Here is a 26,662-nt window from a genome sequence, read left to right as displayed (position 1 = left end):
ACAGTTTGCCAGATGAGCGTGTCTTCAAAACCCTGTAAGCCTTTTTTAGTGAAAAGGACCAGGGAAACCTGCTTGAAGAGGGTGTGCCTTGTGAAGGAAGAATGAAGACAGTGGCAGAAGGAGAGGTAAAAATAGAAATGATAAAACATACCAAGTTGTTAGTCTGCACTCTTAATTAACAAACATTTCTCCTTGATTAGCATCTTCCAAGTAATGGGAACAAATTCCAAACATTTTGAATGTCTCCTCAGAACAAGTCCTGTTCCTCAGTCTGTCCCACAGCACTTGAGACAGGGAACTGGACAGACCCACACGTGGTGGCCAGGCCCAACCAAGAGTCCACATCATAAAGTAATGTTGTGATGAGAGAGATCTGTGTCAAACCAGGAAGTCAATACACGGGTCAGGGCCAGGATCAAGTCCTATAATTGTTGTGTCTGACTGTGGGACCAGACCTGGGCCAAGGCAGGACCAGGATGTGGTCCCATGGGTCAGTCTGGGCCATGGCTGGGCAGGATAGGGCAGTGAGACCAGCCCTGCTGTGGCCTTACTGGGGCAGGGGCTGATGTTCTGGGGTTCTGGGCCCTGAGCAGGATGGGGAACTCAGACATTTAAATATACATTTAAAGTCTCCTAGGCTGATTGAGCTGAAATTGTGCTGTAGAAACCTGAGCGAGGGGAAGAGCTCATCTCAAGGCTCCTTGTCTCGGATATTTCTATGATTATTCTGCTGAGAAATCTGAATGTAAGGGTCTTTCATTACAGTATATTCTTCTGTCTGTGTATCAATTATCCCTTTCTCAATAGGTGAAAGGTGGGAAAGAGTTCTCTTTGGGAGAACGTCTGGATTGTATAGTTTTTGTGCCACAGGAAATGGAAAATAGCACAGAGAAGAGAGGAAGACAGAGGAAAAACATTAATGGAAGAATCTGGTACAACAAAACTTGTCAGCGTGGACTGGAGAAAAATACATTTTTTTAACCTATTTCTGTTTTCAGAATAGTCAGGGTAAACAATGACACTGCGATACACCCAAAGTCTCTCACAGAAATTAAAAAACAAAAAAGGCATAAAAATTTTATGGGACTTAGTGTGTTTATTTTGATTTAAAATATATTCGATAGTTAAAAATTTAAAATAGTTCAAAATGAAATGTGGAATGAATCTAAAACAAATCACAACATTAATTCTATTGGATTCAGCAGCAGAATTTCAGATGAGTTCACTGGACTGTCAGTTACTGAAGCCCATCTGACCTGAAACCCTCATGCTATTTTTTCTTTGTATGGAATGAATTTTTGAAGTATTTTCCTTTTCCATATCTCACAGAAACAAAAATGGGAAAACTATAATGGCAGACCCTTCCTAAAAGCTCTTTTGTTTATAATGCTTGTCCTACTCTAGGTTCTAAAAGCTCTTTTTTATTCAATTTTACTCTTGGAAGAAATGGTAGTAAAACAAAATGGAGAGCTGTCTCTAACCAAATGCTAAAGCAGCAGCAGAAAAAACTGACATTAAAAAAAGACAGAAAATCAAACTAAAGATAACATTCTTTTTCCTGATATCTTTCAATTAAACCAATCTTGTAATTCTCAAGAGTCTATCCTTTATTTTTAAAATAACCCTTTCTGTTTAATTAAAATGACCCTATAGTAGCTTCGGACAATTCAAGATCATTTACATCTTGTTTTACATCATCTTTTAATGCCGTAAGATGAGAAGAAAATAGTGTCTGGCATCACTGCTACACAGAAGTCTATCTAAAAGCCTTTGCATTTGTTCTCATACAATAGTCACTGTAAAATGATATCTCTGCCCATGGCTGGGAAGTTCTGAAAGATTAAGCAATCTTCATCTAGCAGAATGCAAAGCCCAATTTTCCTCCTTTTCAAGGCCTCCTGCACTGTACGCTTACTAAAAATTCAACTTTGCTTTGTGAAAGTGTAATGAAAGGATGAGGAATATCCCTTTTAAGTCAGTTGCTTTGCATGATTTACTGTAGTTTGTTGGAAGGCACTACTCATTATACTGTGTTTTATCATGGCTATTAACATTATCAGTTGGTACTTGATATAAAGATTACTCTTGTATAATGAGCATGATGAAAGACCTGTTTGTGTTTCTTATATCAAGCACACTGAAGATCTCTTGCACACTAATTAGCCATATGAGAGCACTTGCAAATACAAAGCACTCTAAAAACCTGAGCTCATATTTCTTGCTTTGTATGGAAATATACTCAAAGCTTAGCCTTAAATGAACTACGCTTTAATTTACACCTAAATATATAACAAGAATAACTTCTCCAGCTCCAGTGCAACTTTGTAAAACCTAGGGATCTTCCCAAACAGATCTAATTAAAAGTTTATTTGTTAATTCAACAACATCAACATACTAGTGAGTCATCCAGGAGCTGTTACGTATCTAAAATTACACAAAAATAAGGCTACTGTTGTTCTACAACCTGATTCCATACTACTATGGTCTGATGGATTCTGGTTTAAAGAAAGAGTGGTTTCAGACCAGAAATGTCATGATGGTACTTAGCCAAAACCCTTATCATGTAAGGCAAAATATACGATGAATAGCTGACATTATTCATTCTCTGAAGTAAGTCCAAAGCAATTCAACATAAGTCTGTAAGTGCAAATTATGATAAAGTAACATTATTGTCCAGGATCAAATATCCTTGTATCAAATGAAAACTTGCACTCTTTCAGGGATTTTGAATTTACAAAATAAACTGTAAAGCAAATAAATCCATATCTGACCTAAAGTCAATTAACTAATGTTAAGTTTTCTCTCACAGCGATGTTTACTCTACGGTCATGTTTTCACTCTCAGGAACTACCTCCCCCTTCCTTATCTTGTGCTACCTGTAGCATATATTACACAACAATAACTATAAATACAAAATAACAGGAAAAGATATTTGAGATCATGATGCCAAACGTAGCAACAGCAAAAGGAAGGACTGGAACAGGCCTCTGACTGAAGTAATAATGGCATGCAAATTAGTAGTCTCACTGTCTGAATTATGTGATGCAGCTAGCTTAAAAAGTAGTGTATCTTCAAATTATAGCAAATTATTTAATTAATAGATGAGACACTGACAGCATTTATCCAGTTACTATTTAGTACCTTCAGAGGAAGATAATGTTTTTTGAACAGTAGTATTAAAAACATCTTATTTGTAGGAGCATGTCATTATTTGCTACAGGCATGACAGTGGGAGATAGCTAAAAGGGTAGTTCGAATGACTGGGAAGGGGCAGTCAGTTACAGGAGCCAAGGAGAAGAGCAGAGGTGTGAGAGGCCTTGCTGGCTTTTGGTAATAGCTTGATCAGATTAAGTAGTGAAGGGGAAAGCAATGAAAGGCTGGAGGGGGCAGGTTTGACAGGCAGAATTAGGAGTTATGAAGACAATTTTGGCAGGAAGTACAGGTGCACTCATGCATTCAAGAAGAAAAGAGAAGGCCTCGATAGGGAGAGAAGTTGGAAGGCAGAAAAGCTGCTTAGGTACTTTTTTTTTTTTTTTTTACAAGACATTTACAAGAATGTCTTGTAAATAGTTTGAGAGGAAAGCAAAAAAGAGCTAGATGTGTGGGGTGATGAAGAAAGCAGTGACAGATGACAGCGCTTTTGTAATTCAGTAGGGCAGGAGGGTAGCAATATTTCTAGCAGTAACAGAAAGATAGGAATGCAGAGTGGGTTAAGATCCTAGCCATGATATATTTAGGATAAACTCTTCAGGAGTAAGTATCAGAAAGACAATATTGTAGGAAATAGATGAAGGGAGGCAGCCTGAGTTCAAAACAAAACAAAACAAAACAAAAGGGCTAAGGCTGACCTTTTGTATTCTTGCATCTGTTTTTCCTTAATTTCCAAGCAGGTAAACAAGTAATGTACTTTTCCACATTAGATAAAATCACTATGTTCTCCCTCGTTAGCTTCAGGAAGGAGGAGAAAGACGCAAAATGATTTTTTTTTTTTTTTTTTTGCGACAAAGATGCTCACATTATTGCCCTTCAATCAACAGTTACTTTACCTGTTCAGTTTATCCTGTACCACACTTTTTCTACACTTTCTGTTCAGCCAAGTAGGGTTTTATTCTGTTTTTCACATTTTGGACCATCCTTCAGGTCTGCACAGACACATAACATGCTCCAGCATAAGAATTTCCTTTTTGCTGTCAACTAACAGCACACATGGCAGTTCACATAGCTTGTGTCAAAGCAAGTCAGAACTCATTACAAATTAAAGGGTGGCCATATAGTGTTTTCTTTAGGCACTCAATTAAAGGCAGGTGTCTGGCCCCTCATCAGTTGTAGGTGGTCTTTTCCTTTTGAGTTGTTTTTCTTTTCTTGGTGGTGACTCAAGTGCTTTCTTCACTTTCGAAATCTGTAAAGCAAACCATGATCATTTTGCAATATTCTCTCTAGTTACATGTGCAAAAGTTTCCAAGTAACAGTCAGGACTTGGTAAGTCATTTTTCTTTCTTCTTCTAGGTACACATTTATTCCAGATTTCTAATGTTGGTTAGTGATCTCAAAAGAAATGGAATAACAGATGCACAAGTGTAAATGGCAGATGAGCCAATTTTCCATTGATGAGTTCAGAGGACACTGTAAATTATGCCTGTTGCCGGAAGACCCCAGAAATGGAACAGTCAATCAGATGATTCCTGCTTTGTTTATCCTACAGTTCTAGGACTTGGAATTTAACCCTTCTCTTTGTCCTTGTGTCTCAACAGAAAAGCTGAGAAGGCACCACATGTTTGGATTTAGCTGCTTTTGCATGTAATTGTACAAAATTCGCATTGCCTCTGGGATCTTTGCCAGGGTACATGCTGACAGAAGACAGTGTAGACCTTGGTTTGATAATGAACCTTTCTTCAGTCATCAATATTTTACATGAAATAGTCTAATTGTAGGGCAACAATGTTAATCTTAGTGTGAAGAATTGCAGAGATCCAGGCTTGGCCTTTGCTTAACACAAAAAGACCAGAAAATGCTCATGGGACTACAGGACCAGGATATTTTACTGTAACAAAAATTTCATTTAAAATGGACTGTTTCGTAATATGACTTTACTAAAGATGAGCTCCCTCCTTTGGAAAAAAAAATAATTAATTGTTCTTCAGTAAATAGTCATTCACTTGCAGTTGAGCCATATCATGCTTACCTTAAATAAAAAAAATGCAAACACCGGTTGTAGCATTTCATTTCTTATTGTAAGCAGTGGTGCAGAAGTAAGTTTCACCCAGTCTTTATACAGCTGTGCCTTGCAGGAAATGGTGCATGGAGCTGCTTCCTTCACCTTTCCCAGCTTCTATCTGTGCCAAGATCATAGGCTGTTAATGTTCTATAAATGAAGGACTCACCCCTCCAAAACATCCACAGTGCGTAGCTAACTGAAAGCGGGTGGACAGGGAAGGAGTAGAAGGGTAGGAAAAAGGTGATGGAGGGAAAAGCGCCTGCCTGTGTGTCAGGGATTTCCAGATGGCAGGGAGGCCAGCTGGGGCAAGAGCTGAACCAGGCTGCCTGACACCCAGAAGCTGAGGACAAATGGCTGCTGCATGCACACAGTATGCCCAGAATACATTAGATTTGTCATGCATGTGCAAGCCATCTGTGAAGCAAATGCTTGGTAGGCCTGGTGAGCTAAGATGGAAACATGAGGGCCCCTACAGAGCACAACTGTCACTGTAAAGCAGCTCCTTCCTGAACTGGCTGAGGTAGCCATGTTGTATATCAGCATCCGACTGCCAGCATATAGGGTCTTCCAGTGACAGCATGACCATGAAAATACTATATGAAGCTGTGATGCAAGATGTGCCAATTGTGCCCATGAAATTCACATCTCTTTAGGAGTGGGTAATTGTGTACATCAATAGCTCATTTAGTCAAACTAAAATAGCCACTTTCACCATTTTCTACACGATGCCAGCTGTTGCCAGTGAAACATTAACCTTTCATCCCTTCCCTTCATTACATGGCACTGTTAGAGTGTAAGGAAAACATATCCAACAGTCTGTTTGTAATTTAACCTGTAACTACTGCTATTTTGAATTCTTCAGGAACTGATTTTAATGAGATATTCCAGAATCAGAAAACCATAGCAAAAATTAGGTTGGAAGGGACCTCTGGAGGACAGGTAGTCCAAACTCCAGATTAAAGGAAGGGTAGTTACACATTTACACAGGGTTATGTCCAGATGAATTTTGAAAACTTATGACGATGGAGATGCCACAGCCTCCCTGGGCTAGTGCTCAGCCACTGTTATGGTGAATCAGTCTTTCCTTCTGTCTGGCTAGGGCTTCTTTCATTGCTAGTCATGACTGTTGCCTTTTAGCCTTTCACTGTAAACTCTGATAAGATCTTCTCTATAATGTATTCTCTGTAACTCTCCTTTAAGTAAGAAGGGGATAATTTACAATGACATTTGTACCCTGCTCATTTTTTCTTCTACATAAAATCTTTTATTCTTTGATCATTATTTCAAAATTACCAATGAGTTGGTGCACACTGGAAATTAGCATTTCACACACAGGCCCATTTCTTTACTGCACTGTAGTAAGCCTGTTACCAGAAAACATGAATAGAGAACCATGCCTAAGAATTAGAAGAAAAAAACTGTTCTAAAATTTTAAAATATTGTCTTCTTTTTGAGAATATTTGTGTAGTCTAAGCAAACTACTGCTATCCATTTTTTTTTCTCCCTTGGATTTATAGACTGGAAAATGGGACATTTTTTTAGGTAGATTTTTTCCTACCTACAGGAATATAATGAGCATAAATGCAAAAATTGCTCTATGCATACCTCAGAGAAAAATGTGCCTTATTAAACAAATTTTTTCATGTCTTTCCAAAATCCAATCAGAAAAAAAAATCAAAGGGACAAAAGACACACATCAAACTATTACTGAAATGCACTGGGTATTATACAACAATTGGCCATTTGTTGCTCTGAAAATCTAATTTCTCTAGCTATAATCCTCCTTGAACCGGTCTAAATCCATGACTGGCAGAGTGGAATACAAACATTTCTCATTAAAAAATTGCTACATCTTTGATTTAAATTAGGCTCCTCAGATAGTGATACATATGTGTTTTAGGTCTTATGACATGACCATGTGCATCATAATGCAAAGATGCACGATACAAAGGTTTTGTCTTTTCTACTTGGTTTGTTATGTTAGTGCAATATGATCTTAACTGGACATCAGAAATGCAGAGGTGGAGATGATGCGACACTGAACACCATTTTATCCTATAAAACAATTGGAAGAAATGCGTTGAAGCTCATCTTAAGCAAACAGTTGGTATTCATCTCATATATATATATAACCTAGATACATATACTATGTATATACAAAATGCAGATTCCATGGAGATCCTAATGGTTGTCCTGGAACAACATTTCTGTGATTTCTCTCTGTCCAAAGAACCCCCCTACCACTCACATTGTCTTTTCAAGAATTTCTACACTTTTAATTATTTTCTAATTTAATATATATATATATATTTCTAAAAATATCTCCAAGCATAAGACCAACTTGCTAAACGTAAAGATCCATGCTTGAGTCAATCTTTAACAGTTTCTCAAAGAAAAATGTATCAGAGTTCTTTTTGTCTCTGTATATTCATGACACATATTGTCTTAGAATGGCAGCAATGAGGGAGGGGATTGCTAACAACCATATGACAAGATGAGATAAAAGTGACTATTTTTTTGTGGTCTTCACTAGTAATCTTTGTAACAGAGGTATAATATGAAATGCAGACATCCCTTAGGTTAGAGAAAACGTTTTAAGTAGGAACAAGAGTACGAATCAGATAAACAGAGACTATTTATACTCTATTGGAGGCAAGTAAAAAGGCTATAATGAGCAGCTATAGACAGGCAATGACATAATGACTAATGAAAAGTAATAGGAAAAAGCAATTGGAAAAATTCCCTTCTATGAAAAATAAGTAGGAAAAAAAACATGCTAACTGGAAAAAATGCAAATCTCAAAGGTGTCTGATATCCTTCCTGTTATGTTAAAAGAAATGAGGATCTGGAAGCAAAAAAGAGGGAAAAAAAAAAAACACAAAAAAACGCAACACAAAACAAATAATCAACTTGTTTACGAGGAAGATCATAGCAGCTGCATGACCAGCAGGAATGGAATGGGACGGGACAGTCTGGCCCAAGTGCGTGCTCCAAACACACACAGCCTCCCCACAGGAGTGACAATATCCTCAGCCAATAATCTCTTAGACAAAAATATAACTTCAGCACTCCTCCCACAGACTGATGAGTAATGCTAAGCACGGGGCCATGCAGCTTCTGAGACTGGATTAACTGTCCTGTGGGTTTCCTTTTCTGCTTTCCCAGTTTTCCTACTTCTGATGATACATATGGTTAGATCCTTCCCAGACACTACTGTACTTGCTGATTTCTAAATCAGCTGCTATTGAGCCAGATGTCCCAGCACAAAGGCACATCTAACCTGTCAAAATGGTTGGGACTATAACTCCTGGAGACATACCCAAGCCCACAGGGGTACTTCTGGCAGTGCTGTTGGAACAGTCCTTTGAGCATCCTGAAAACTATCCAGGTGTTTTGTCTACTCCAAAGAAAAATGCAGGGTTATTTCATTCACTTGCTGTGTATCCATTTCCTCCCCCTATTTTTCCATCTCTTTTTCCTACATTTTTCCTTTTCCCTTTCTCTTCCCAGTGTCGCTTTGTTTCATGCTCACTGTAATGCTGCTATTCCTCTGTACTTGGTACTTCCGCTCCTCCCCTCATTGTAGTCTTTCTCAATTTCTCTCTTATCTTTTACTTTTATGTATTCATCTCTGCTATGATTTCAGCTGTTCCCTTTTTAGTTATCCTCATCTTATTCCTGTCAGATGCTTCTCTTTGGCAAAGTTACCTTTTGATACTCCATTTATGTTCAAATTCTCCTTTCTTTGCTACACATAGAAAAATGCTAGCGAAAACACTCACATACTACATGGACTCAGAGGACCTCAAACTGCTGAATCTCTGTTCTTCCTGAGAAGGCCCCAGATCATGTTAGTTCTGTGATACCTACTGACAACATGAGCATGATAACTTTTTCACAGTGGCCTCCATCACTGCAGTCCCACCTGCCCCCATACAAACGTACTGTTCGATATCTTTATTAACGACATAGACAGTTGGATCAAATGTACCCTCAGAAAATTTTCAGATAACAAGAATGACCAAGATGAGTGGTGCAATTGATACCAAAGAAGGAAGGGATAAAATCCAAAGGGAACTGGACAAGCTTGAGAAGTGGGCCCATGTGAACAGAATGAGGTTCAACAAGTCCAAGTGCAAGGTGCTGCACCTCAGACAGGGCAGTCCCAGGCATGAGTACAGACTGGGAGAAGAACTCATTGAGAGCAGTCCTGCAGAAAAGGACTCAGAGGTTCTGATGGATGAAAAGCTCGACATGAGCAAGCAATGTGCTCTTGCAGTCCAGAAGGCCAACTATATCCTGGGCTGCATCAACAGACGGGTAGCCAGTAGGTTGAGGGAGGTGATTGTCCCCCTCTACTCTGCCCTTGTAAGGCCTCACTTGGAGTACTTGTAGTGGGTTTATGTGGCAAGGTTTTGGTAGCAGGGGGCCATAGGGGTGGTTTCTGTGAGAAGGATCTAGAAGCTGTCCCATGTTTGGGAAGGGCCCCACGGTTTTCCAGAGCTGAGCCAATAAGCGATGTTGTTTTGCCCCTCTGTGAGAGCATATTTAAGACAGGGAAAAAAACTCTGCGCCACACAGCAGCTGGGAGAGCAAGAGGAGTGGGGAACAGCCTTGCAGGCGCCAAGGTCAGTGTAGAAGGAGGGGGAGAGGTGCTCCAGGCGCCGGAGCAGAAGTCCCCTGCGGCCTGTGGTGAGGACCATGGTGAAGCAGGATGTCCCCCTGCAGCCCATGGAGTACCACAGTGGAGCAGGGTTCCACGCTGCAGCCCGTGGAGGAGACCACGGTGGAGCAGGTGGCCCTGCACCAACGGAGGCTGCCGCCTGTGGAAGACCCCTGCCAGAGCAGATTCCGGGCTGGACCTGTAGCCCGTGGAGAGGAGCCCATGCAGGAGCAGGTGACCTGGCAGGAGCTGCTGCCCGTGGGGGAGCCAGGTTGGAGCAGTTTGCTCCTGAGGCATGGACCCCGTGGTAAGGACCCATATCTGGAGCAGTCCTGGCAGAGCTGCTGCCTGTGGGAAGCCCACGCCGGATCAGTTCATCAAGGACTGCATCCCGTGGGTGGGACCCCACAGCACAGGGGACGAGAGTGACTGAGAAGGAGCGGCAGAGAAGAAGTGCTGTAGACTGACCATAACCCCCATTCCCCCGTTCCCCTGCGCTGCTCAGGGGGAGGAGTTGGAAGAGGGTGGATGGGGGGGAAGGTGCTTTTGGTTTCTTTCCTTTGTTTCTCACTTCTCTAGCTTGTTAGTAATGAGCAATAAATCTTACTATCTCCCTATGCCGAGTCTGTTTTGCCCATTACAATAATTACTGCATGATTTTCTCGTCCTTATCTCAACCTTTGAGCCCTTTTCACATATTTTCTCCCCATTCCTCTTTAAGGAGGGGGAGTGAGAGAGCGGCTGTGGTGGAGCTCAGCTGCCCACACGAGCGGAACCACGACAGTACTGTGTTCAGGTCTGGGGCCCCCAGCACAAGAAGGATGTGGAGCTGTTAGAGCAGGTCCAGAGGAGGACCACAAAGATGATCAGAGGACTTGAGCACCTCTCCTGTGAAGAAAGGCTGAGGGAGTTGGGGATGTCCAGCCTGCAGAAGAGAAGGCTCTAGGGGGACCTCATTACAACTTTTCAGTACTTGAAGGGGACTTATAAAAAAGATGGGGAGCAACTCTGCTCAATTAGATGATGACAGTATGAGGGGGAATGGTTTTAAACTAAAAGAGGGGAGATTTAGATTAGAGGTTAGGAGGAAATTCTTCACTCAGAGGTTGGTGAAGCACTGGAACAGGTTGCCCAGAGAGGCTGTGGAGGCCCTACCCCCGGAGGTGTTCAAGACCAGGTTAGATGAGGCCTTGGGCAACCTGATCTAGTGGGTGGCATCCCTGCCTATTGCAGGGGGGTTGGAAGTATATGGTCTATAATGTCCCTTCCAACTCAAGCCATTCTGATTCTGTAATTCTACGATTCTACTATTCTATGATCCTATGATTCTATGACAAGTTGTCCTCTCTTGCAGGCTGTGATGGGGTACTGAGGTGGTGGAAGCACAAAAAATGATGAATTCGGCTCACAGAGAGAGTGCGGCAAAAACACACATGCCACTGGAGTAGTTCAGTGCTCAGACACCCAGCAGCTGAATCAGGGAGGGAAAGGTTCAAAGAAGGTCAGCATCTACAATCAGAAACATGTTTTGGGCCTGAGGACTAGAAGAGTTAAAAATAGAAACATGTGGGCCTAATTACAGAACAAAGGAAAAGGGGCTAGAAAATGGAACAATTTGGGGAAATTAGGAACAGTTGATCACCCAGAGTTTTGCAAACATCAGATACTGTTCCCACTTTCCTTACAGAAGAGATCTGCATCACATAACAGACGACCCACCCTCTTTTCATGTGAATAAAATACATAGGGGACTAATAACATGGGATATGCCCTTGACAAAATAATCTTTGCATGGAAAGAACAGAAGTTTGTCCCCACAGAAACTCCACAGACAGAAAGGCTCTACCAGCCTTCAACGCCTACAGAATACAAAACCTGCTTCCACAGGTGTGCCTGTCCTGTCACTGAGCAAGTTAGTTCCCATCTTCTTTCTCAGTCTTTCACCACCTTGCTCCCACTTAAACTGTAGACTATAGAATTGGATGGATTTTCCTTCGGTTACTTCAGCTTTCTCTGGCTTAATTTAATATATCTATTTATACAATACTAAGACTTTGAAGAGTGTCAGGTTCAGTTATACTGGCTCTTTTGGAATATGGTGCTTTACCTCGTATATCTGTATGTACACAACCTTTTCTAGGCCTTAAAATTCTAGCCAATACAGTGATAAATCAGTAGAAATTATACAACAATGAGAATGCAGTGGCCTCATGGTGGTAGAGTGTAATCAAATGTGCTTTTGATTTGGGCCTGAATCCTGCCTCAGGGCTTAGATGTCTTGACCCAATTATATTTGCTGTTTTGAGTGGCCTCCATTCTTGTACAGATGATAGAAGACCGTCTCAGCCAGGAGGCAAAGAAAAAACCTATCGTAGTGAAATTGTGGCCAAACCAAACGTGGAAATTACTGGATCAGTGTATCATACAGCTACTTTTCTTCTCTTTCTGATTCCAACAAGGCATGTTTAAACTTCTGTCTGGCTCCATGCACTGCTCCAATGCTCCAGCTGGACTTTTGTTTTCACATTTGCCAGTACTACATGAGAGTGAGGGCAATGACTCCTTTGTAATGTCTTATTTTACCATGATGAAACCATGATGAAACACCATTATAAAACATTGTCTTTTCATTCCAGCATGTATAACACAAATTTTGGTATACTGAGTCTGGATTAAGATGAGGATATTATATAGATACAAAACTGTTTCTTTCTATTAAAATCTTATCAGAATAAGTAAGAGAAATGCCATGATATTAACATGGTAAAATCAGAGTCATTATGAGTTTTCAGAGACCATGGGAAACCTTTATGGAAGAAATGTCATCTATTTCAGAAGAAATGTCAGCTGATACAGAAGCACTGAAAATTTGAGTGATCAGTTTTGATGATCATCTCTGGTGATTACATAGGAAAAATAACTTACTTCCTCTCCTAGCCCAATTTAAAAGTGCTTTACCCTCAGAACAACAAGAAATATCACTCAACCTTGAGAACTCACACTCCTATCCAAACTCTACCCAATACAGAAGAAGTACAGAAACTAATGTAGCACTAAACTTGCTATTGAACCATACAGCATCATATTCCCATAACTGTTCTTGGATACAGAGATACGTAGATGCTGATAACTGAATAGTTGTTTTTACCATGGAAACCTGCTGTGCTTTTGTATGCACCTAGTGCTGCTCAGATATGGCATAAATAAGTATTTTAAAGTAATTGGAAGAGATTTATTTTTATTACCTTAGAAGACAGCAAAGGAAAAGTAGCTGATTTTAGAAAGCACTCTGATTCAGGAATCACAGAAATTCAAAGAGCCACTGAAATGTATTGCAGAGACCTGCATTTTTATTTTATATTTTTAACTGATTATTGCATTTTGGTTTATGTCTGGCCAGTTTGGCTTGGCCAGAATAATCTCATGTTTGACTGTATTTGTTCAGAAATCTGTGAGTTACAAATGGATAAGAATTCCCTTGAATTAATCCACTTTCCTGCACATGGGTACCTGGTACGTGAGGGCATCCTACCAGGCATTCAGTTGTGCTTGAGGATAAAAGTCCCCTGCAAACCCAGATCTGCCTGCCCATTGCTAATGGGTGCTGTAAAGCATTTCAAACGTGTCTGAATCAGGCCTTGGAAGTAAATATACTAGGTAGCTAGAAGTAAGGTTTTTATGAAATAACTACTAGTTTGGGATTGTTCAGGTATTGCATATATGCTTGTATCAATTCTCCAACTAGCAGTGCACTCACAGTCTGAATTTTAGATGAACTGTATTATATGGAAAAGTAAAATGTAAATAAATGTAAATGTGAAAACTTTTTTTTTTTTTTTTTTTTTTTTTTAAGAAAATAATCTACAAGAATTGAAATGTAAAACAGTTTCCATCTCATTGCTTTTTTATTTTTAATTTTACGTTACTCCTGAGAGTTCCCAGTAAGGAAGCCATATTACATGATAAATTCCAAAGCAATGTTAAATACATAGTGCCTAAGCCCATACACCATTTTACTGAGAGTTTACACCTTAGCTGAATTATTATATCACTGTGTCATCTGCATGTTATTCTTGACAACTAGAAAGGGTGGAAGATAATTAAAAATGAATGTATTTGAACTAATTTCACTATGGGTGATATTTAAAAACTTTCCTCTAAACAGAGACGTTCTCCACTTGTTCAAAATAATAAAGAAATATCTGAGAAAACGTTATTTTGGGTCCAAATGATTTCCATGGCCAATCTGACTTCCTTTTTAAATTTATCTGTCTTTTGTACAGACATTGTCACTTATGTCTATCTGAAACTATTCTAGGAGACAGAGAGAGAGAGAGAGAGAGATCAGTTTTAGAGTAGATCATAGAAATTGTCTCCTATGGACATTAGCAAATGCTGAGGAAAAGGTTAAAAACAACGTTTTGTAATTTCCAAAGAAATATTTGAAAGAAAATTTCCTCTTTCCTCCCTGAGGTATTACTGAAATGACAATTTCTTTCTACTTCCAAGCAAAGAAAGTTTCCATAAATGCTTTCTTAATTAACCCCAATATATTGCTAAGATAAAGTTTAAATACTTATTTTCTGCGGCTCCCAGAGTTTGATTTCTCCTTCTTTATGTATGAGTGTTATTCAAAGCTTGATCTCCAGTGTCTAAATGTGGAAAGGATGATAATTTACACTAGAAATAGCATTTGGGAAACTTGGGTATCTGGAGAGCTGGTTTGAAAAGAAATTGAAAAATGCATTGAAGAAAAAAAACTGTCAAAATTAGACTGGCATGCTTAAGGATTTTAAACACTGAGTTTATTGCATAATGGACTGATTAGCTACACTTGAATTCATTACTGAAAAATATTATAGTTAATTCTGTTATTCTTCAAAACTATGCAAAGATAAAAAGTGCAGCTAGTGTTTGAATACACAGACTTAGCTTTGGGTTATTCTTTTAAAGTATATGGTGTGTTCAGTATTATGGAGTACTGGACATGTTCAGACAACACTCTACTAAGAGGGTGGCTGAATATTCTCTTCAGTTTGACTCCAGGGCACTGTTCTTGGTTTAAGCTTACCTTTTCCCCCAGTGGCTGTGGAGCTCAACTTTGTTTCAGTGGGAATATATTCACGCTGGCAAGCTGAAAATTTAATTTCCCTGTTCCTGTAACAAATTTTTGAGTTTGTGTTCAGCCCTGTTTTTGCATATCATGAGGAAATTTGTTGTCCGAATGCTTCAACTAAAATGTTGCTTCAGCTACTGCCTTGGTAAATGGGATGGGAACTAATCAAAAAGCTCAAGACCCCAACCTAAATTCAGCAATGTAAAAAACTGTAGGATGTTAAGGCCTTCTTTTTTCCCAGATATCTGCTCATCACCTCTATCTGAAAACCCATCTTTACCACTGCCAAAACTAATATCCTAGCTTGTGAGCTGCACACATGTAGGTATATGCAGATAGGAGTACAGTCATCTTTTCTCTTCTGATTTCACAACAGTAAAGTATCCCTGGGAGGAGTCCATGAACACCTGAGCTCAGAGTTACTGGGCCTAACAGCAGGACAGCAATGTTTTCCTGGGTTGTGCAGTGAGGATTCCCAGTTTCTGACTAGTTGGTTCCTGCACAGTCAGCTCTCACAGGCAGTAAATAGTTTAAGCATGGAGAGAATTGTTCATGCTAGAGGCCAACATATCCAGTTTTTATCCAAATCCTCTATCTGGTCTTTAATCACAAAATTTCATGCACAAAACTACTCATTGGAGAAAATGCAGAACATATGCCTTTAACTTTACTCTGTGTTGTGTGTGGCTTCATTCCTAGCTCTGCTACAGAAACCACTTTGAGTTAATGGGAATAGTAATAGAAATTTCATGCTTACACATGCTAGAGATTCATTTCAGTGACATTATTTATCTGTCTGACTTTGCCAAAGGTAAGAAATTCATGTTACAGCATGCAAAAACAGCATCTAGGAGGAAACAGGTTCGAAAGATCTCAAATTTCGAAAGCACGTGCCACACGTGGACTTTCACTCAACTCATTCTTTTCTTGAGATTTGCATTTGTATTCAGAGTTTTCTTAGTTAATGAATTGCAACCTTGAAAAGCACTTAGAAAATGAAAACACATTCCAAACATTAAAAAGACCACGTTGAAATAAGCTCACATTATTTTTTGGAAAAACATAAAGAGAATTTAGGAAGATTTCATGCAGATTCAATATTGAAAAGAGGTGCCAGATAAAATGGATTACCTAACCATGCTAACTCTTGAAGACAAAAGGACAAGCACACTTTGTGTATGTCAACTTACAGAAATCCTATAAGTCCATAGAAGTATTCTTGTAACTTTAAACATTCTGTAGCCTGCATGCTCCTGGGATAAGCTTTCTAACATTACATTTTTCTATAGAAGATCTCGCTACATAGAACTTAAGTAAAACCTTTTAAAAATACAATGAATCAAACACACAAACACAGGTAATTAATCAAAGTAAGTCTTGGAAATGGCTGCAGTTAACTGTGAAAAAAAAAAAAAGTAAAACAGTTGAGCTAATTGAGGAATGAAGTGAAGGAGAGATCCAACAGAGATTAATTCTATTTCCATTTCAAGCTTTGGATGTGGATGCTATAAATGATAGAGATAAAAGTAAGTCAGAGTGACTCTTTTTACCACTACCTTCTATTTCTAAGTTGATATTACAGTTTTCTCTGATTGTGTCACTGCAGTTTCATACCTGATTGTGCTCACTAACACCCACTTTGACAGCTTGCTTAGGGGCATTTGACAGCAATAACAGCAAGTGAACAGACCAGATAGGGAAAAGGAAAGCAGGTCAGAGAGTAGCAGATGGCACAGTTCTGCTTGGTTCTGCTATTCCTAAAAGGCTTATTTAAATAACAACCTAGAAACAAAGAATCCCATATGACTTTCAATTATTATTATTATTTTTTTCCCTAAAAATAACTAGAAAATTTAGTTCATTACTTTAAAGGAACTGTATTTGAAAACTGAATATTTTCAACTGAAATTAGCCTATTATAAAATGTAGTAGAGGATGGGAAAAGAGTCAATTTATTTATTTTTTACATTTTCCCTTCATGCAAATTTTCACCATTTGGAGAAGTTCTTTACATAACAATAGCCTTCCTAGATGACATCAAAGATTTGTCCAAAATTCTTTTATTCTGCCCATTGTGTAGGAAAGAGCATAAAAATGGGTATGTAAGAATACTTCCCCCCCCAGGATGCTCTTGCAGCCTCCAACAGTTTGTAGCTGAGAGATTCCCTAACTCTACACTAATATTCTTGTGCTTAATGATCTTTAGTGGGCTTTTTATTCTGGGATTTTAATCAGTTTCTTTCTGAACCCATATAAACTCTTAGGATCCACAAAAAATTCCACAGCGAAACTAAGTAACATATAAAGGCCCTCAAAACATATCTGTTGATGGTATAATGAACAGCTGCTTTTCTTCATGCCTAAAACTGAGATACAAGCTAGATGTTTGTGTCAATGAGCCAATATAGCAGCCTAAGTAATTTACCCTTTATGTGTAATATTCTGGACTCTGTTACTGCTGAGAGAGTGGTTCCTGTGTGCTATATATTTTCTGTATGTAATGAAGGAAAAAGAAATGCCTGTACTGACGATTTACAGTGGCTAAACAGCCAAAGTATCGTAAAGAATGGCAGTTTACTGAAGAATGTGTGAGTTGAATGCAATGTGTTGTGCTCAAGGAAAGCCAGAATTAATATTGTTGAAGCATCAGGACTGGTTTTGTGAGACAACACACATATTGTAATTCCTAAGAGTCTAACTCACTGTTATATTTAATCTCCCTTTCCATCCTTAGTTTACTTAAAACCGTCTGGAGAAGGGACTTTCTCAGAGCAAGCATCTCTTTGTATTCAACTCAACAGAGAATTTGTATTAACTAAGGTTTATAAGATGATACTTTAATAGGATTAATAACCAGTAACAGAATACACAGTAGTCACAGCTAGAGATATTAGGGAAAGACTTCAGAAAGACATACGTTTCTATTGTCAGTTTGACACAGAGAGAGAGAGAGAGAGATAAAGAGAGAGAAGGAAAAGAGCACAGAAGGGCCATGTCTGTTCCTTACCTCTCTTTTTTGTAGTTCTTTAAGTTCTTGGCAAGCATTCTGGGTTTGTACTCTACACACAGGAAAGAAGTCTTAAAATTCTGAGGAAAATGTAGAAAGGAAACTTGGTATATTTCTTCAGGACTGATGGGAAGATGAAAATCAAGAATGCTGTTAAATAATAATATAGACTCAGTAGAAAAAGTAGAAAATAGAAAATGAGATGGAAAATACAGAGTACAGTTGGGCTTTAATGATGGATAAAATTTTCCATTACAGGAAATATAAAACACTGGAAAACATTTGAAGAACTATCATTTAAAGTTTTGGGTTTAGTGGGAAATATTCCTGCCCTAATTGTATTCATGATACAATCTCATAACTATGGGAACATAAATTCCCTTTAAAATGTTGACCTTTCTTCTTTTTTTTTTTTTTTTTTTTTTTTTAAGTCTTTTATATTGTATTAACTTCTTGTTTGCTTTGAAGAGAAAAACACACTCCTCTATGTTTCCATTCCCCTCCCAATTCTCTTCCTTTAATGAGATGTTTGACTAAAATATCATCCTTCATTTTACTTTTCTCCTTTTTCTGCTCTTTCTGTTTTATTCTCTGGCAACACCAGGCTGCTTTCTCACTTCATATAGCCAAACAACTTTCTTAAACCCAACAATTCTCAAATCAGCACCCAAACCATCATTTCTGTTGCCTGTAAATGTTTTGAGCATATATTCTTTTTTAATTTCTGTCACCTTACTCTTCAATTCTTTCCTGATTGTCCAGTTTATCTTGGTTCATCCTCCTTGATGGTTCCTTCTTCGGATTTAAGATTGTGGTGATTAAATACCAATAAACAGTTTACATCATCAGCTCATGGAATAAGTATATTTCTTTCTCACAGCCAGGCTTTCCCAAACACCCTTTTTCAGAGACACTTCAAGGTATATTCAGCTGTATTTTAGGCAACTACCAAGGCAAACAATGTAAATGTTGCTTGTACTGGATATATTTAGGTAATTAAATGTGGGCACACCTCATTTCAAGGTATAAATCCAGCCAATGTTACTTTCCATTCTGATTCTCTCCTATCTCTGTAGCTGTTACTTCAATATATCCACACATATCTCATTCTCTTCCATCTCTAATTGATTTTTCTAATTTATTTTTGGCAACTAGGCTGTTTTATCAGTTTGTGAGTTTGCTTATTCTGTAATCCTGTCACTGTTGTTGAGCAGTTTTCTACTCCTGAAGTTAATTTATTTCTACAGCCTGAAAACTACTTTCAGCTATGGCAGATTCTCTTTATTTGGACTTCTCAGACTGGATAGATATGGCCTTCTGTATTTCATCTGCCAAGAAATGAACCACATTTTAGGCTGTTATACAAATACAACATTCCTCTTAGATCTACAGCCTTTTGATAGGAAGCCTCAGTTTGTGAAGAAATCTGCTTTCTAAAGAAATGTTCTTCAAAGAAAATGAAAAAAAAGATAATAGTTTGTTAAAATGGGTGCATATGGTTCAGACATTCTGATTTAATTCCAATTCAGCTACCAAATATATACTTTTTTTTTTTTTTTGTGAATACCAACCTTGCCAAATAAGATTATTTGTGATGAAATTAAACTCCTTTGATAGATAACTTCCCAAATCAAAAGGGAGATTTTGTGTAACAATGAAGAAGATGAATTTTGAGCTGAACATTAACTAGGAAGAGAACAGGAACCACCCAAATTACAACATAGAAATTTGGCAGTGGCAGTTTCCAATTCAAATTCCTTAGTTTCCTGTGAGAGTCAAACCTATCCTAAGAAGATGAGACAAAGATGAATAAAACAGATTACTGAAGCATTTCCAATTTTTGTCATCATTGATGAGATTAAATGTTCAGATCTCTAGTAAAAGGTGAGTCTTAAATTCTCTTGAAATGTAATTTGCACTTACATTGTGTAGATCAGATTGTGAAGGTGAAGGTGAATGTGGATATAAAGTTTTTTTTTTTTTTTCCCAACTCTGACTGGTGGGGATATCTATGAGATAGATACCTATGAGATTCTAAAAAACTTCTTAGTTCTGTTTATCTACAGTTCCGTTACTTGGGAATGGGGGGGGTGGGGAATATTTACTGTCTTAATGCAAAACCTAAGAGTTACCTATATAGAACAACAGACAATTGTGCAAATATCCTTGAGCTAGTGGAAATCTGAGCCAGTAATTCCATGTGATATACTGAATAGCCTTGTATGATTGGGAGCAGTCTAACCACTGTTAGATGGAAATTTGACAGAGGCTGGGTCTGCACCCCTAACAATAGACACGATTAGCTTAGATCGAGCCTTTTGATTATGTAGACATCAAATTGACCAAGGATACATGGGCTGTACAAGACTACTTCTGAAGATGTGTTGTAAATTTGGTCTTGCTCTGTAACAGGCAAGCTCCAAGCTTACACAAGTCAGTGGATATAGGCAGCCTTATATATCTGGATAACAAAACAAAACAACGCAAAACAAAAACAAAACAAAAACCAACAGAAGAACCCACTAAACATCTCAACTGAAACAATGCTATACACTATTTTTGTTATGCCTAGCCTTACCATTATTATTATTTGTACAACAAAATGTACATAATCCCAACGGGAAAAAACTTAACAACTTCAGTGTGACCAAAAGGTCATTCTCTCTGACTGGAATTACATTTACAGTTTTCACAAGATGAAAAACATTCGGTTGCACGTCAGATTAAAATTAAATTCAGAGAAGATTACTAATTGCTTGAAATTAGCTCACTAAAAATAAGGAAATGCTTGTCATTCCAATGTGAACATGGTTAAATTTTGACAAAAAGCCATTATTAAAAGCTTAGTGATTACTATGTGTTGTTAGTAAGAAAGGTAGTTTTTGCACAAGTACAAGCTTGGTGAGACTTATAAATTCATTTTAAAGGAGAAACAAAATTTCAAATTGACTAAATCAATTGGACTTGAGAGCACTTGCTTCTTTTTCTTAACAGTCACAAAAGTGCATAAGTATTTCAAGCAGCTTGACATCTATATTACATAAGCAGAAAGCAATTCAGCTGCTTGGAGAGTATAAAAAACAACTTTGACCTTACAATGGAGCCATGCTTCAAAAGACTGATTATTCATACAAACAAAATTGCTCAAAAAACAACTGCTTGAAAATATTCTCAGAAAGAAAATAGATTGTTCTGAGACAATAATTTAATTATGATACAACAAACTTGATTGATATTTTCTTTTAATTCCTAAGGCTTTTTCTTGGGTAGATAGCTCAGGCTCCATTCCTGAAAATACTTATTCAAATTCCTAACTTCACTGCTGTGAGTAGTCCCGGGGTTTCAACATGTCAGACTGAAACCTGTTTAAGTGCTACTGAGGCCAACCTTCTGTTCCTCTCTGTTAACTGCGGGTATCAGTTCTTCACTTTGTCCTGCCATTTCCATTTTACCTCGTCAGCTTTATAAGTCTGTGGATCCATGATAGACTTGGACTCCTCTATATGAAGAAGTTATGCTGTCTAAACCTTAACAAGGCACTCAAAACACCATCTCTCCCAAACTGGGTTTGATTGTTACAGTGCATAAGAAAGAAGTGGGTTCCAGCTTTTTTTTTCCATTCTCTGAAACAAACTATAGTGAAAAAGCCACATAATGGTAATCAAATGTTTCAAAATAGATCTTTCAGGGACTTTTACTGAGCATTTGTGCAGCTTCCAGCACTTCAGATCATTGTCTGTCAGCTGGAGTCTGTATATGCTAACATAATAAATGTTTTAATCATTTTTTTTTCTCTACTCAGTACATTAATAAAAATGAGTTTATTTTTGTTTTACATCTGCTGATATTAATACCTTGATAACTATGTAAATATGGAAGCAAAAGATCAGTTATTCCATTTTACATGTAAGCCAACAAAACTACTCTTGACAATTGACATACATGTTCTGATTTTATTGCATCTGCTTTGATCTGAAATATTTTATGTAATTATATGTATATATAAAAATGTTAAAGTCCCTGCTTATTCAGAGTTTTATTTCAGTAGCAGAATACAGTTCTGCAGTTTGAGTTGCAAGGTCCAAGGACAGTCCATCCATACAGAGGATCCACCAACTGGCAACAAATGAGCAATAACATTCTTCAAATCGTATTTATCTTAAATGTTCAGGCCTGTATCAGTGGATTCCCATGAATCATCTGAAAATCATATGTGTGATATTTTCTGATAACAGGAAACAGAAAATACGTCCATCACTTTACTTAACGTAGTTGTTTTAATAGCTCTTGTACTTTCACAACTTCAGTGTAATTTCTTTCTTTCTTTCTTTCTTTCTTTCTTTCTTTCTTTCTTTCTTTCTTTCTTTCTTTCTTTCTTTCTTTCTTTCTTTCTTTCTTTCTTTCTTTCTTTCTTTCTTTCTTTCTTTCTTTCTTTCTTTCTTTCTTTCTTTCTTTCTTTCTTTCTTTCTTTCTTTCTTTCTTTCTTTCTTTCTTTATTGCAAGTACCTGCTGAGCTCCTGGGATACAGAGAAAACCATTGTGATTGCTTAGAAGCTGATTCCCAAGAACCTGCATCATCATGCTAAGCTTTAGACCATAAGCAAACACTTTAACCTCAGTTAAAGTATTTGGTTCATACTCAGGTGTTTGCGTTCATTTTTAATTCAAGTACTCCTTCATGCAGTGGTCATACGTCCTTCATGGCAGCATTGTTTTTATGTAGTTTATTAATCAAGTCAAGCTAGTAAATTGCCCTGTATTCGATATGAAAGTTTTCTGAAGTTTTTACTTTACCATGCAAAGGAAGACAGAGATTTCAACTGAACTAGAGTTAAACAAACAAACAAAAAAAAACACTAACAAAGAAACACCCATTAACAACAGATATTTTTCCCCAAGCTAGCTGTAACTCACCTCAGTGAAAACATTTCAAACTCTGATTTTCCTTAAGGCTCCAGTGATCTGGTCCCATAGCTCTTAACAGTGAAACGCCATTCTGATTAAACACATGTTAAGCTGTTTTAAAGAGGTAACTCACTTGGTGCTTTAGATGCATATCCTAATTTTATTGGTATGGAATCACATTTGTATGCTTTTCTCACCAGACAACATCTAAGCTTATGTTTCGCTATCTTACATTTTTCAAATGCTTTTTAAACACAGAGAAGGAATTTTGCACCCACAATCAAAATAAGCCAGTCAGCAGAAATGTTTCATTTTCCACCTCTTAATAAATCATGTGGAGTCATCATATTCATGAATTCCAGAGTAATTACATTTACATGTATGTCCTCAATTTCCATAACAGAGGTTGTAATCCAATAGGAAAATTTGAACTGATAGTCACCTGTTGAATTTCCTTTCAGGCAGAACTCATTCATTTATATCTGCTAGTCTCTCAGTGAAGAAAAATTAACCTTAATACTAATATTTTTTATTCCCTCATTCACTTTTCTTTGGTTTCAGCTGAAAAACTGAAATGCTAATTCCTACGCCCCCGGCTCCTTTTAACGTTGTTCTCTTAATTGCTACACAACATATCCCCCTATCAATATAGGTCAAGAAAGGACCATAAAAATGTCACACCTATTGACTTACAAAAGCAAAGAGTAGGACTGTAAATATGGAAAGCTCCTTTCCATCAAGAGACACATGGTGCACACAGTGTTACTTTATTTGTAAGATGCATTGTATGGCCACTAACTCATGCCAGTGAGCACCTCTTTATTCTGAATTAGCTCTGCTTCTCATGAAATTGATTATTTAACTTAAGCGTTCTGATGAGCTCTGCTCCTCTTCTCCAAAGGCTGACATTGCTAGTGCCTTTTCCCTGGAGCCAAGAGGAAGGCTGCTCCAGGCACTCTTTGCCAGGGATGCTGAAAATGAAGCAATGGGGTCCCACCCTTCCCCTGTGCTGAGGAATCCATATTGATTCATTCCACAGCTGAGGTCTCCGAGTTCACAGCATAATGTGCTGCAGTCATGTCCCTAAACTGGCTTCTTATCAGACTTTAAAATGAAACATTATGCTTTCTTTCTTCAATACTAACTTTGCCAGAAAGGAGTTTTTCATTTTGAAAACAAAAGTATATGCATGGGGTAGAAATATTGGAAAAAAAAAATAACATCTGTGACCTGATAACTCTTTGTTAGGAATTATTAGTGTGATTCAAAGTACATAAATAGAACAATTAATTCAGCTCCTTCCTGGTAAGAAGCATCACATTTACTTTTTCTTCTGTTGATTACAAATGTTGCGTGATTACTTTTAATCCAAAAGCAATAAATTTTTACTGACTGCTTAATCTGATCTGTAAAATGAGCTTTCTGTTTTCATCAGTCACTGATTTATTATATTTTTGAGAGATAAGAGCCAATGTTCAATAATGCTTGGTTTTAATGTACCACATCTTTTTTCAGTTCTTACTTTTACTACAGTTCTGTTTACTTGAATTCTTTATTCAGACAAATTGAAACCAGTAGTGATCAGTAAGTTCCAAATCTATTTCTTCAAAATTTCTTTCTTTCTTTCCTTTTTTTTTTTTTTTTTTCCCTCCAGGTTTTCCACTTGAGCCACAGATATAGTACCAAGAACCAAAGACATTTCAGATCATTCAGCATTAGTAAAGTCTACAAATGCATGTAAACTTCCTTTGTGCAGTTCTTATAATGGCCAAATTCAACACTTTACCCTGCCAGAAAATGCCAGGTGTTAAGAGAGAAAAATTGTAGGTACTTTCTTAACTGTATACCAGATTATGATAACATAAATGATAATATAAAACAAGTATTAACTTGTCTCTTACTCCTGCTTGCACATACTATAGATGCAAAAGACCGTTCATGTAAGTGCCATGTATTGTGCAGTGTAGAATAGATACTCCAACAAAATCTGGTCCCTGAAATATCCAGGAAGAACCCTGTTTGAAAATCCTCAATGGGAATAGAAAAAAAAACAATGGAAAAAGTATATTATTAATATTTTGTGGTTATAATTTGAAGTGAATAACATTAGGAAATTCACAGTTTTCCTTCACTCAGTAACTGTAACAGAGACTCTTTGTTCTCCTGCAGACCATATTCTCAATTATGCTTTCCTGCATTTCCAGGTTCTGAACCACAATGACCATATTAGAACATGATACTGGGAAATATGTTCCTTGGCTTATTTGCTAGAGTTTGCTGTGGAAATGGTGTAAGGATGAGTATGGAGAATTGAAAAGTATGCTGATGATGGCTTGATCACACTGGATGGCTGGTTTCTCACCTAGTGCAAACTACTACAGCATCATTAATAAATGAAGTTATGCTAGTTTAGGTCAGCTTGGCATATAGTTCAGTATCTCTCTCTATGTGTCTCCTGGTTAAGCCACAGCTTCGCTGAAGGAAATTAAAGCAATGAGTGAGCTTTAAAGGGATTGTACATGTCTCTTTCGAATGAATGTTCCATATAATAATATTACAATTAAAGGCTGTATCTTTATTTAAAACATACCTGGCTAAAGGGATATTTGTTAATTACTCATCTGTGAAACATCACAGAAAATCATTAAAAATGAACCTATGAATGCAATTATTTACAAGCAAAGAAAAACAAATTCATCCTCCCTTCAGCCTCCACAATGAAAGGAGAGGTTGAATCTTTTTAATTCCTGTGGAAATGGATAAAACGTAGGTGCCTTTTGTCTCAGTTTCCTTTCACATTTCTGCATCCTGGATTTTTTTTTTTTTTCTCAGCAAAATAAGACCTGAAATTATGGCCTCTCCATGCTGCATTACATGCCTTAAGAAAGAACACTGGAGAATTTCAGAAACTGTATTGGAATAAAGTCTTCCAAACTGCAATATCAGAGTGATTTGCTTATTGTTTGAATATGAGAGTGATCCATTCCAAATGCTCTGGAGAAATATCTCATTGTTCAACCGTCCCTTCCTTCCCCTCAGCTCCTTTTCCAGGCTTCCTCAGGTTATTTTCATTTTACTTTTAATGGAAATTCCTTCTGACCCTAATCTGGTGCTTGATGAATTCAGTCTTTCTCATGTAACAATCATACTAGCCTTTAATCCAGTTTACAGGAAGCAAGGGAGAACAGAAAGAAACAAAATAGAGATCAGTAGAATCATGACAGAATCAAAATCCACCCCCAAATGGGAGAAATTAAACAGTCTTCTGACTTCAGTAACTGAAGGACTTTTTAAATATCTTACTGCTTTTTACCTGAGTTTGAGCCAATGTTCAGGATTCTCTAGCCTCATCAAATTATGGGTTATAGTGATGCTTCCAAAGTCTGCTTGGCAATTTCTCTCAGTGCTCATGTAGCCAAGGTCTCGTAGGTATTACAGGCCTCTGGCTGATCTCTTATTGAGCATGCATACTTTGCATGCCTGGCTGCATAAGAAGTTCTCATGACTGATCTCCCTCAAAGCCAAATAACATGTCCAGACAGACAGCCATCAGCACCATCTTGTGGTGCTGGCATCACCAAACCTTTAAAGCTGTCATGGCACAAAATCTGGAGGGGAAGTCCTGGAGAAATCAAACAGACAACACCTGAAAAATCACCATGAACATGAAGCTGATTTTTATCTACAGCTTTATTAATGCTACATCCCATGATTTCTTTACACAAAAATTCAGATATATTTCAACATAAAAAAGTC

The 26,662-nt window shown here is 37.7% G+C and overlaps 1 long non-coding RNA gene across 1 annotated transcript; it reads right to left on the bottom strand.

The window, feature by feature from the left end:
- Positions 1 to 1,087: 1,087 nt before the first annotated feature.
- On the bottom strand, positions 1,088 to 26,520 carry LOC137860043 (uncharacterized). Its single transcript, XR_011098719.1, has 4 exons — positions 26,220 to 26,520; positions 18,002 to 18,124; positions 5,183 to 5,333; positions 1,088 to 4,399 (listed from the first exon to the last, which is right to left on the bottom strand). It is a non-coding gene; the product is annotated as an uncharacterized lncRNA (long non-coding RNA).
- Between the last annotated feature and the right edge of the window lie 142 nt (positions 26,521 to 26,662).

The sequence above is a fragment of the Anas acuta genome, chromosome 1, assembly GCF_963932015.1.
Source record: "Anas acuta chromosome 1, bAnaAcu1.1, whole genome shotgun sequence".
NCBI classification, from domain to species: Eukaryota; Metazoa; Chordata; class Aves; order Anseriformes; family Anatidae; genus Anas; species Anas acuta.
Note: the sequence above shows the minus strand (reverse complement) of the source record. Positions and strands in the feature narration are given on the sequence as shown.